Source organism: Fistularia commersonii, chromosome 17 (genome assembly GCF_037954325.1).
Source record: "Fistularia commersonii isolate RoL2024-O1a breed Wild chromosome 17, RoL_Fcom_v1.0, whole genome shotgun sequence".
NCBI lineage: Eukaryota > Metazoa > Chordata > Actinopteri > Syngnathiformes > Fistulariidae > Fistularia > Fistularia commersonii.
This window is the reverse complement of record NC_141300.1, coordinates 8,407,501-8,420,756: the sequence shown is the minus strand read 5'-3', so window position 1 is coordinate 8,420,756 and position 13,256 is coordinate 8,407,501. Positions and strand designations below refer to the sequence as shown.

The window sequence follows — 13,256 nt, the reverse complement described above, 5'->3', positions numbered from 1 at the left end:
ATAGAATTCTGCTCCACTTATTGAGAGCCGCATCAGACGGAAGATGTATATTTTGCTCAGCACATTCTGGATTGAATGTCCTCCCAATTAATGCACTGAAAATGTCACCTCGCAAATACTGAGCTTGCATTGTTGATATAACCCTATTGTGCAGAATAGCTTGGGGTCTTTTTGACTCAACTACATAGGTAGTGGGCAGGCAGTCAACACGTTCAGCACTATTCAGTGCAGCACTCTCTGATGCATGGTAATGACGGAGTCTAGTGGCCATTAGTTTTAACCTCTTTTGTAGAATGCCTCATCTTCCATATCATAGTGTAAGTTGTGTTTAGATAGCAGTGACAACCAAAGTCTTCTGAGATGCCCTTTCATTGCAGACACAAGAAAAAAAATATGTTAGCGGGTTTTAGAGGATTTTTTTTAAGCCTGGAATATCCCCCACCTAAGTCTCTCTTTCAAACTTAATTCTATCAATTTGGGCTTTGGGCGCAGCTGGAGCTGAGACAGCTAAAATGAGTTGAAGACAAAATAAGAAAAGTTGTAATTCCCTTGTGGAAACGGGGGAGGAATTGAACACATCAACCCAACTGTCCCAATTTCATTGGTGTAGATGATTAGCTGGAGGTTACAGGGTGTTAGTGGAGGGGAGGGGGAAGGGTTATCTGTTTGTTCTTTTGCTCTGGTTGTCATTGGTAACTTTTTCTATTTCTATATTTACTACTATGACCCTGTCATTCTGTCAGTTATTTAATCTGCTGCATGGTTTCTGTTCCTCCGTATTGGATTAATAATCAAATCCAAATAAATTGGATGTAGGACAAATAATGTAAAAAACGTTTCATCACAGTGAAAAACATAAAAATGCCATGGAGGGACCAGACATGCCTGTCCATAGTAAGACACTCTTTGAAAAATAAAAGCAAAATATTTCTAAGCAAATAAAAGTATACAATTTTGTATATGAACTTTGAGAATCTTGGGAGTTGAAATAACGATCTTAGTCATTTTATGCACTTCATAAGATAAGATATTGGCCTCTTGTACACAGTTTGCAGAGAAAAAATCTCCAATGAGCCACTTCTCCCCTCATCTATGAATCTGAAATATTCGATCCAAAGCACACATCCCCAGTTTATTTGAGAAAAACGCTTTAAATTCTTCCCGCATTCAACTGAGCAGCAATTATCGTGATATGTAACACATTGTCAAGTTCTCCTTTAACCAGAACTCCTTGAGCAGCTGATCTAAAAATTTAAAAGTCTGTTTTCCACAGTGTCCATCCTTCTTAAGTTGAAGGCAGCTTTACCGCCACCTTCACCCATCCAAGGAAACCAAAGCGTTTAAGCGTATCAGCAGGGACAGATCCTTGGATGTCAGACAGAGACGGGCTTCCTCATATCTTTCAGTCATCTTTGAGCTGTCATGATTATAGGACATCCATATTTAATACTTTTCATAAGATTTTTTAGTTTTTTTATTACCTTTTATTACTGTATAATTGAAGGACACATGTTGCTTCTCAAATACTTGAGTGAGCGTGGCAATATAGGTATGAGTTTCCAAGGCACAGCATCTACCTTTGCCATATATAAAAACTATTTACTAAACTTTTTATTTAATTGCCTCCACTTCCACAACTTTGAAACAAAACACAGATGACAGACCTGCAACTAATATTTGATCTATTCTACTATTCTACCATATGTTCATACATTGTTTGATGGAGCTTTCTCTCTCTCTCTCTGTGTGAGTGTGTGTGTGTATAGATAGATAGATAGATAGATAGATAGATAGATAGATAGATAGATAGATAGATAGATAGATAGATAGATAGATAGATAGATAGATAGATAGATAGATAGATAGATAGATAGATAGATAGATGTAAGTCTGCTTCTTTGCATAAAAAGATGATATCATTTATAAAATGGTAAAAATTTAAGAGTTATTATCTATTTGGACATTTGGTCTCTGGGATGTATTTATTATCAGAATTGCACTGATGAGTTACGGAGTTACAAATGGGAGTGGCCGCTTCTCCGCCGTCCCACCCATTCACAGTCTTATTGCATAACTAACTTGCTGCCGTATGATAGTCCGTTTCTGGAAAGTAGGACATCTGCGCGCGTGTGTTTTTGCGTCATTCCTCCCTTCCTAGCGCACACACACTCCAACGGAAGTGCGTGTTCCAATAAGAGCGCAAGTGATCCATCCCTTCTGCCCATATCTCTGATGTAACAGCACTCTGATTCATTCGGAGGCAAACGCACTGGTTCAAACCAAACTACACGACCATATATGGACTGTTCCATCTCCATTGCAGAAACACAACATTTCTGTCGTGGGCCAGAGTGCCCATGAAGTGTGAAACACTGAATGAAGCCAACCATACTCTCCACGCGCACCTATATGACGCTGTGTAATATCTGAGTTGAAATCAAAAGTTTAAGCGTGAGAGCACTCCGCCCTCCTCACCGCGCCTGACTCTTCTCGTCCGAGTTACTCACGCAAACCGAGACGAGCTGGTGTCACAAACATCTGGCTGCCGCATCTGGACCAGCTTTGTAATCATGTCGGGACGCAGCTGTAAGACCATATGACATACAGATCAAATGAAACAAACTGCCTGCACAGGGACCACAAATTTATCGGATCCATCCTCTGACCTCAATCGTAACCTGATCGATGACCCCGAGAAACCCCGGTGAATCTATACACACTGAGGCATTTCTTTTTTTCCCCAATAAAGCACCTCAAACATCAGAGGTATAGTGGGCTCTCATATGCACTCATCCCATACCTAATATAAACTGCCAACATTCATTTAAACTTGCAGGGTCTTGCATTTTTCTTCCCAGAGGTGTTACAGAATGCTTGGCTGGTGAAAACAGACTGTATTCACTGACAGAGCATCCACTCTGTTTCCCTGTGTTACAGTATTTGTTTGTGTCGGCGGATCCAAGCGGCACATTTCTTGAAGAGTAATAACATTGCTTAAAATACATACGGAATTTATCTTTACAACTAAAGCATGACAAAATGAAATTAATTCATCGAATGGTATGGAATTTAATATTTTCATTTCAGTCTAGTGGTTATGTACTGTTCATTTTCTAATATGAGAGAGAAACAGGCAGCAAGTCTGACGAAAACCTCCTCAGCAGCAAAAACTTGTCTAATTAACTGATATTATTTTAGGTTAGGCGCCAGAACGTTATCCGAAAGTCCTCATCGCAAACGGTGGGACTTGGCATGGCGACGCGAAGGAGATTTAATCCTTCTGGCACACGAAGTGTTAATAAGAAATGAAGAAAGCTTGTTCTTTCTCTCTGGTGCCAATCCTAATGCCAAGCTGAGCCATCTCGCTGCCGGTTGCAGTTTTGTATTTAATACGCAGATGTTAAAGTGTTATCTCTCTCCTCATCTGACTCTCTGCAAAAAAAGAGGAATTCTGAAGGACTATAATATAAAACTATAATAGGTGTTGATTTTTGAGCAAAGGAAGGGTATGAAATTTGGATTTTAATGCAGTGTCCTCTGAACAGAATTAATAATGGGTTTTTACCAGAGACACCTTACCTTGAAAATTCACTACAGATTGAAGAGCATGGGTCACTTTCAAAATGGCCCTGGGAGTCCAACAAAAATCTGCTTGAAATTTCCACAGAAGCAACTTTAGATTGCTTGGCTTTACACGAGCGAACAACCAAGTGTGTAAATAAATGTATGTAAAGCCTTGTGTGGGTTTGATCTTTTTCAGGATTTCTTGGAAGCGTCAACCACCCTTAGTCAGTCATGCCTCAGCAAATAAAATATTCAGTGGGGCACTAGGCTGTTTTTGCACCGTCTGCCTGTTGTTCTCCATGGTGCTGAAAAATACCGTCTGCAGAGTTGGGTGCTGAAATTACTTCAAAATAAAATCCATTAAAATGAGGAGAGCCCCTTTTATGTGGCAGATAAAGCTACAGCATAAAAGTGCAATAAAAAAAATCATGAGCTGGAGAGATTAGAGTCTGGTGAATGTCTAAAATCTGCAATTTATACCAGTAAGGGTCAAAACTGAAGCTGAGTTCTGAGAGCAACAGCTGACTGAACCTGTCAAAATTGTATTTGAAAGAAAAATCTAAATGCCCATTTCACAGCCACGTGCAGGATCTGTCTCTCCATTCCCATACAGTTTGACTGATTTTTCCCCAAGGCCAACAGGAAGCGATCTCAAATCAGAGCGGACGCTTTTCCAGGCGTTCACAGGAGTTCACCGAGCAAACAATGCACCCACAACGAAAGGGTTAAATATGATGACATCAAAGCTGCGGAAACATCACAAACACTGATTTGATCATGCGTCCGGCCCCGGGCTGAATTCATAATTGTCCCTTTAACAAATGCATCTGTCTGCTCTGTGTTTTTAGGTCTTGGCCATCCGTCTCTTTTAGGTCTATATTGCATTTTAAAGATGCCATTGGAACGCACATGTCAACATCTGTATATTCAGCTGTCATCGTTGCACTTTTGAACTGTTCCCTCTATCTCACGGATCGACTTTAATAAAGTGAACCAAGGCATGGCACCTCAGTGAGTTTGACTAATAACACTAAGAGAAAGAATTAAAAATGCATGTCACCACTGGAGGATATATATAAAAATATAGACACAATATAAAAAAACTTTATAATATATGAAGCCACCTTTGATTTAAGGGCTTGTAATCATGACATTTCTCTTGCATACCATTGCTTTTTTCCACATTTTTTAATATAATTCCTTCAATAAGCACACTCCTGCTATATGAGTCCTCTGCAGCATATTCAAAGTAACATGGAACTAAAAAAAAAACACCAACGTCAAGTCCACATTAAACATTCTGAGATAGTATCTTATATGAGTTGACATTTATTGTTACATTAAACAAGCATATAAAAATTTTGAAGTGTTCAGACTTGTGGGCCAAGAGATAGTCGACTATTATTTACATCCGCCATTTCTGGCAATGATGTGATCTTCTCTTCACACATCCACACAGTTATCGTTTTCCCATCCCGGCTGCAAATTTTGTACTATGAGAGGTCTGAGAGCTGTATTTGACATGTTTTCGGTCTCAGGGCAATTTAGCCTCGAGGACACAAAAGATCCCCTTACATATTAAGACACATCACAATCTGCGCACAAGCCATCCGATATCACCCAGTCTTAAAAAAACTCCAAAAGCCAGGCCCGTTTATCTTCACACAGTTGAAAAACAATGATAAAACTCATTAGTGACTAAAAGAGGCAAAGCAGAACTAATTTTGTTATTTTACAACCCTATCTTTTTCTATTAGTAGAATAATCTACAAGGTGAGAGTGAAATTGAATACAGAGTGGGTACGTTTAAAACCACTACTGCCGCTCCAAAGAATAATTCTGTATAATCTCCCCCTTTACAGACGCTTCCAATGAATATCTGTATACTCAGTATTAATCTGGAGTTTTAGAATTGCAGCATGATGCCACCCAAAGTGCTTTCTGGGCAAATACACTCATTAATGTGTCCAGTTATTATTGGATCAGCATTGGTGCAGGCAACAGTCCAAGATAGATATTTAGAGTTTTCATGTTTCAGACAGTGCCACTAATCCCCACTACAAATATCAAACCACTCCCATTACATAAAGCCTGCGGTTTGGTTGTTGTGGTCGTGGAGGAGGGGGAACATCAGCGAAAGCCATGTCGGAGATATCAACCACGACGAGACTGTCATATTTACAACAGTTATCCAAAGATTTTGAACCTCTCATGAGTTGGTCAAGCTCATGTCAGATAATCCGGTTAATACCTTCAACGGTGTATGCTTTTCAGAGCTGCAGTGCGTTCACTGAAAATAAAGCCGGTGGCATGGATGCCACCAGGTCTAACGCTTAACCCTCGCACCTCATTCTGATAAACAATGCAGCATTGCGCTTGCATTGTTTACAGTGCTGTTGACACTTGCTCATTTGATTGTGTGTTAGATTGAAAAGCAGTTTTCTTGCATTATCCAAAATCAATAGTCTGTCTTGCATCATCGCTGAGAGAGAGCTTCTCAAATAGTGGAGTATTAATCATTATGAAAAACATGCAAAAAGTAATCTGATAGGAGAACTATGAAAATATATTTAGTATTTGTGACAAAGGGCTGTCAGCACAAGGAGTCATTCATAGATCGCAAAGCAGTGAAGGGTACAGGTAGCTTGCCCCGTCCTTCAAAATAAGGAGAGGAAAAAAAAAGACAGGAAACTCCGATCCTGGCCTCAGCCCTGACACTGATAGTGCACATTAGGGTGGGATTTCCACAGGAGGCCTCATGGGGTATTTATCTCTCCATGGGTATGGATGCAGCCTTGAAGGGCACATGTGTGGGATCAATTGATCAGTTGAAAATGCAGACTTTCGGCCCCTGAACATCCGCCCTCCCTTAACCAAGGCTGGAGGAGAATCAACAGCGATGATGTTAGCAATGTGTGGGTGCAGGCGTTTATCACAGTTCATTGCCGGAACAACAGAAATGCCCCTTTCTAGGGCATTTCTACCTGCTCGGTTTTACAAGAAACAGATTTTTACGCAACCTTTCCTTTCTGTCGAACCATGGTGATCCCTTGTGTCGTACAATTAGGAACATCAGCGTGAATATCGGCGTAAATTTAGAATCGTTTTTTCTTTTCCTGTTACAGAACCCCTCATTAGTTCTCCTCCCCTCCCCATGTTGTGTGTCATAGTCTTATCTGGAAAGCTGGTCTGGATTGAAAGTCGGTGTGTCGCACACAAGTCAATGTGTGTCCTTGAACATTATTGGATTCACATGGGTGAGGGAGGGACGCACGCTGTACCACCAAGAAAACTATTTACAGCTGTCTTTATTAAGTTGACAGGAAAAGAGAGGGAGACGAGCCGTCGTCATGGTGAACAAATAACCCAGACGCATCAACGGGGAGGGAAAGCAACAGGAAAACACCTGAAAGAAAAGCCAGGCGGTGATTGATAAAAGACAAGTGACAAAAACACCCAAAAGTGACACACCGGGGTGGTAAAATCACTACCAAGTAAAAAGCAAGGGAAGTCTGGGCACAGGTAAACCTGAGAGCAAATAGCAGTTTTGACATTGGTTTCATTGTCGCCTCTCTTGTCATCAATCTACCCACCCTCTGAAATATTACACAGCTCTGCCACGTGTCGCAGTGAAATGACTACAGGAACAAACAGTGAGAACACATTCTTGGTGTCGGGTTCGGGTTATTAACTCTCTGCTTCAGGGTCTCCCTCAGGGTTCTCGGACATTTCGATTCTGTGGTAGTGTTGGAGGGTTTGGTCCAATTATTTGGGGGACGATAAATTATGTCAGACATTTCATAGCTTTGATCGTCAGAATACATTTTGTTGTTTTTTTTTTCTTCGTTTTCTTTGTTGTTGTTACTTTCTTGTGTCCATTCGTGCGCTCTGCAACCATACCTGGCAAACATCAACGAATTTTGATTGGTTATCCCTAGCCTTGACAATGGATGGACACCTTGCAGTTTCAAAGTGCTTCACACTAGAGAGCATTCACCCTTCCCCACAAACACACTCACACACCGTTGCTCACCGAAGCAACTCGGGGGCTCAACTTCTTGCCCAAAGGACACTTTTGCATTTGGACGGATGGAGCAGGGACTCGAACCATCAACCTTCCCATTGGAGGGCTCTCTGCCGAGTCACAGCTTCAGTCCCTGCTGCTCATTTCCCTTGAGTTAACTTTCGCTTTGTTGACAATATTTTGTCAAAACAAATTTACAGTTCTTTCGAGTGTTGGCGGTGACTTTGAATTGTTAATTCATGCATGAATGAATGTCTTTCAGCTTTTGAAATGTGTTTTTATTAATGCGGTGACAGGTAGGGGAGCTGTACAAGGCACGGGTGATTTAAAAGTTCCACAGACTTCCTCTTTCCCATTGCTCCATCCCAACCCACAGAGCGAGGAGCCGGAGGAGGAGTCGGTACTGGGTGCCCTGGTGGGTGGACGGCTTCTTCCACACTAAAACCCAGTTCTTTGCAATGTGATGTTGTAAACAAGTTACGTGTTATGACTAAAAAAAAATTGCCTTGGCCTTCCTGAGCCAAACAACCTTCGGATTGGAAGAGCACTGGCGAAAAGGTTTTCCTGCAACGGTTCTGTCCAATGGCGCATTCCAAAATACTTCGAAGTTTCTAAGTTATGTGACCGAAAAATTTGGAAGTATTGCAAAGCAAGTGGATGGGTAGCAGCTTTTTTTTCCAAAAGTAAATCTAGGTAGTCAGCTGTACTATGATTATAAATAAACAAATGAATACATTCACACCAGTATCTGAATAAATGTCCAGTAAGTGCATTGGCAAGCAAAATTTCACACCAACAGGAATATAGTCGTTTAATTTCACCCAATTTAAAAGAAAAATATCATAGTTCCTTTGTCATTCGTAGCTGGCAATGCTTCATTTTGACAACATCTATCAAGTTTATAATAATGAATATTGAATGGAGAGAACGGAGATTCTAGGCTACTTTTGTTGTCCTTTCTGTTTTGGATAGTTTTTTTTTGATACTGATCTATCGGCCTGTTGTCGACAGTTCTAGAAGAGAATCAAAGCAGCTGAGCAGGGTCCTGTAAGATCTGGATGATAAAACATGAAATGATAACGTAACAATTGATGATATTAGAAAATGCATGGTAAGTCTCTGGCCGTGTTCCACCCACACACTCAGCGAAGCTCATCTCCGTGTTTTACATGCACCGGGGCTCGTCTTCCATTTGCCATCAGCTCACATACACCGACAACAATAATCCGCTCAAGAATTCATTATTTCAGCTCTTTTAAATGTGATCAGAGCCAGAATAAATACCCCACTGATAGCAGCGGTTTATCAACTAGCATGGTGTGCTAATGCGGAGCACGTTAGAGGCTGAAGCCAGTGAGCTGCAGCAGGTGGAGCAGAAGGGAGTTCGTACTGTAGATGAATGTGCAATTTGCGGTAGTTGTGTTTTTTTGGTCATTTCGGATTTTGTGCACTGAGAAAAATCTACCTCCGATGCGTGTGCTACACAATCACGGTGACACTCCGTGCCTCTCGCTCTTATCCATTTCATCTCACATTAAAATTATTATTGAATTTGTCTATTGCTTTACTCATTTTTATACTCACTCTCTCCTCCCGTGTGTGTGTGTGAGAGAGTGTGGTTGGTAATCACTCAGCTTAGCTCCTCATCTCAGTAAACACCATTAGCCCGGAAGACTAAGCCAGCCAATCAGAGCCTGCTGGATGCTTCTAGGTGGCCAATAGCAGCGAGGTAGAGTCTCTCGTGACATGCTGACCTGCAAGATGTCGGTTTGCGTTGCTATGGAAACCCTACTGTACAGAGCAGCTCAGTGGAAACGCAATGGAGCAAGGGAGGAAGAGAGAGGTGGGAGGAGAGCAAACGTAGGAGAGGAATCAAAAGCCAAGCGATAACGGTGGAGTGTTTCCTAAAAATGCAGCATCAGGTAGTTGGACCAACTGGCGAGAAATGTTTCTGGCTCCTAAGCGGCCGGCGTGTTCTACAAGTACGTAGGAAGTGGAGCATCTCTGGATGTTTTGGCTCCTGGCGCCTGGCATGCTCGGAGCAGAGATGCTGAACTGACAACAGCAACGTGAGAGAAGCCTCTCACAAGCGCATCCCACTGAAACTTCCACTATTCCGTGTCTTTTCACAGCAGCGTATCTAAAAATCAGACCACTTAATATGTGATTTGAATTCATTGGCCGACACAACTCATATTAAACTTGATCCAATACAAAGCTGTATTGGATCAAATGACCCTGAAACTGAACCACATATCGCACACAGGGGCCATTATTATATCTTTATTATATCTTATATCATTATTATATCTGCAAATAAGAGATAAGTACCAGGCTTGACTTCTTTCTACTTTGCTACTGAATCTGATGATGTATATGATGATGTATTGTTTATCTGTATTTGCCTGTTAACCCCGGGTTCCTTTTAATGTAAGCAGCCACAATAAAAATAGACAAGTGCAGTGGGCTGGCAGATGATAGTGTGACATTGTTTGATGAACATATTTTCCTCTCTTTAATTTATTAATTACATTATTTAATAGATGTTCATTATATCCACAAATAATAATGATTAGCTTGATACCACAGCTAACTATTGCAATAATGTCTCAATATTCTTATATTTTCAAATGAGTTAACTTTTGCACATCTCAGGTGTTAACACTCCAAAAAACGACAATTAGAAGTGACTGGGCAACAATAAAATATATTTTACACAGTATATCTGTTAAGTTAAAACCCAATATCCCTCTGCTCTATTGTAAATTCATTTGGCCTCTATTCTCCCCCATATAATTGTCAGAGGTGGGTCTGGTTTATCTTGACATGCATGCTACTTACATTCATCCTTACATTTACCCCCTTTTGTGTTCATAATTCAGTTTCCAAAAAGGCTATTAATTATCTCCTAACCTCTCATTATACAGAATTCAAAATGCTTGCAAAATAAATAAGCTATATGAGGGGCAAGCTTGAAGTCATGGTAAATTTAGTTATATTTGGTCTTGTGTAATACTTCTATTTGAATGGGAGCTGGTGTGCCATGTCTGACACATCCATGTAAACTCTTGTATCAGCCGCCAATGTAATAATCGAAATAACATAAAAGTTAATTAACTATATGCAAAGATATACCAGAAATCTTACTTTTGTCATAAATACATTGGTTCATTGTTGTTGATGAACTATTTATGTCCACACTCTACAGGGGATCTACAGATAACCTGCAGGGAGTCTGAGACAGTGAGGGCTATTTGTATAAAAATTAGATTTAGATATAAACATTGCGCCTTTAGCCTCTTAATGATTCGTCTTGTGTATCAGTCCCCTCTGTGTGTGTGTGTGTGGGTGTGTGTGTGTGTGTGTGTTCCACTGTTGGGCAAACTGAAGTTACTGAGAGGAGAGTGTCTGCAGCCAGACGACAGAATGAGGTTCTTGGAACTTTCTATAAGCAGCTGTGCTCTGGAGCCATATCGCTGAGTTAGCCCAGAGTTCTGAAAAGCCCACAATGCGGTATGAAAACGGACCAAATCAGCTCAGCAGCTAAAGATAACTCCAGGATAAATAGGAAAATGTGCCTGTGGAAATCACTAGAAAGCTATATGACGGCACTTAGTAGACTTATCCTGTAGCCAGAGTTTCATGTCAGGTCTGCAGGTATTTAAGAGGGAAAAAGTTGTCTTGGTACAATAATTTATCATTATATTTATCTCTTCATCATTGCGCTGATCCACTAAATCACAATCCGCATTTGTCGATCCATCCACCCTTCTCCCCCGTCCATCCGTCCATTTTATCTGTCTGCTTATTAATCAAGTCTGTGTCCTGATTCAACCCATAAACCAGCCTGTTCTGCAGATATCATCGGGCTGCCCGGGATACTGTATGTCTATGTGTGTGTGTGTGTGTGTGTGTGTGTGTGTGTGTGTCCGTGTGTGTGTATGCGTGCGTGCACACACAGCATGGTAACACAGCCCGCTAGTTGTAGAGTTATGTAACTAGGCTTTAACGGCAGGCATGCTACTGTCAGCTCTGTTGCTCAGTTTGCTCACACACACACGGCCAGGTTCTTGTGTGTACACGTTTGCATGTACAATGTGTAAGCGCGGGTTTGTGTACGTGTTTCTATTTTTACACAAAAATCCATATGGTGTGTGTGTGTGTTCGTGTGTGTGTGTGTGTGTGTGTGTGTGTGTGTGTGTGTGTGTGTGTGTGTGTGTGTGTGTGTGTGTCATTAAGGGTGATTGAACTGAGCCATAGTCTCAGTTAGGGAGAGATTTCATGACATTGAAAGCAGCGATTTCGGTTTTAGGGCAAGATCATTAACTAAAGTTTCGACAAAAAGAACATATGGTAGAATGTCAGGATGTTCTGGACTCTGAGATAAATCAATCTTTCCAAATCAACTGTAAAATAAACATGGGATTGGTGCAAAACCACAAAGAAATCATCTGCAATTACCATATTTTCCATAATTAAAAATCTATTTTTATTTTTAACATATATTATTAAATGGCGTCGGAGTCACATGATACCCGGAATAGTAGTTGAAATCACTTCTCATTATCAGGTCAAAATAATCAATTTATGTAACCACAAAATGTATTTTTTTGCAAATACCCAGGTTTAGTCTGAAACACTGGGGAAATTAGTGAGTAAATGTGTGTGTGTCTTTGTATGTGGCCCTGCCATTGGACAGGCGACCAGTCCAGGGTGTACCCTGCCTCTCGCCTGATGACAGCTGGGATAGGCTCCAGCATCCCCCGCAACCCTGAGTGCAGGATAAGCATTAGAAAATGGATAGATGGTCTGAAACAGATGCTTTCAAACACAATGGGGCATAAATTAAAAAAACACAGTTCTAAGACTGATTTCAGTGATTGACAGGTAGCCGGTAATCGGAGGTTCATTCCTAGAAGCCACAATCAGATAGAACTCCTATCTGATTGTGGGAAAAGCTCACTTCATAAAGTCTGTGTTTATTTGCGATCAAATTACACTGAGTCTTGGGGCTGTAAACAGGACAGTAGTCCCTGCATCCACCATCCAACAAATACTTTCTCTTTAAACACACTGCCGGCAAACAGCCTCTGCAGGGTCTGAGAGTCGAAACCTGAAGACTTCAAACACACCAGACGTCTGAGACTCTGGAATGGTATCATAAACTCAGCCAAATAATAATAATATGTTGTATTTATGGGTAGAATGAAAGGATTCAAAAGTTTGAGAGCCCCTCGGAGCAGTGGACCGACAAACCCGTTGGACAAAAAGCAAAACGACCACCTCTTGCCACCATTAGCGCTGTACTTGACAACATGAATCTGACAAATGTTTTTTTCCTGACGACTGAAGACAACGTTTTTCACAGGCAGTTTGAAGTTGCTATGGATGGTAAAGCTGATATCGCGTTTTGGTTTATTCAGCAATAAGGTGTCTTGAATCTAACTTGTCTTCAGATCTCACATCTGATCCTTCTATCCCAAATAGGCCGACGCATCCAAAGCAGGCAGGCGAGAAGCCCCAGTAGCATCGAAAGAGTGTGAAGAGTGTTGGGAATATGATAGAATTAAATGATAGAATCAAAGAATGATAATTAAAGAAAGAATAATTAAAGAATCAAAGTGATATTCATTAAATTTTGGCACACAACCAAATTAGATAAAGATGT

At 40.9% G+C, this 13,256-nt stretch overlaps 1 protein-coding gene across 1 annotated transcript in view; it reads right to left on the bottom strand.

Annotated features, from left to right (window-relative positions):
• The window catches only part of jph3b (junctophilin 3b), a 39,446-nt gene that overhangs the window by 23,455 nt on the left and 2,735 nt on the right, over positions 1 to 13,256 (bottom strand). The gene's annotated exons all lie outside the window — the stretch shown is intronic.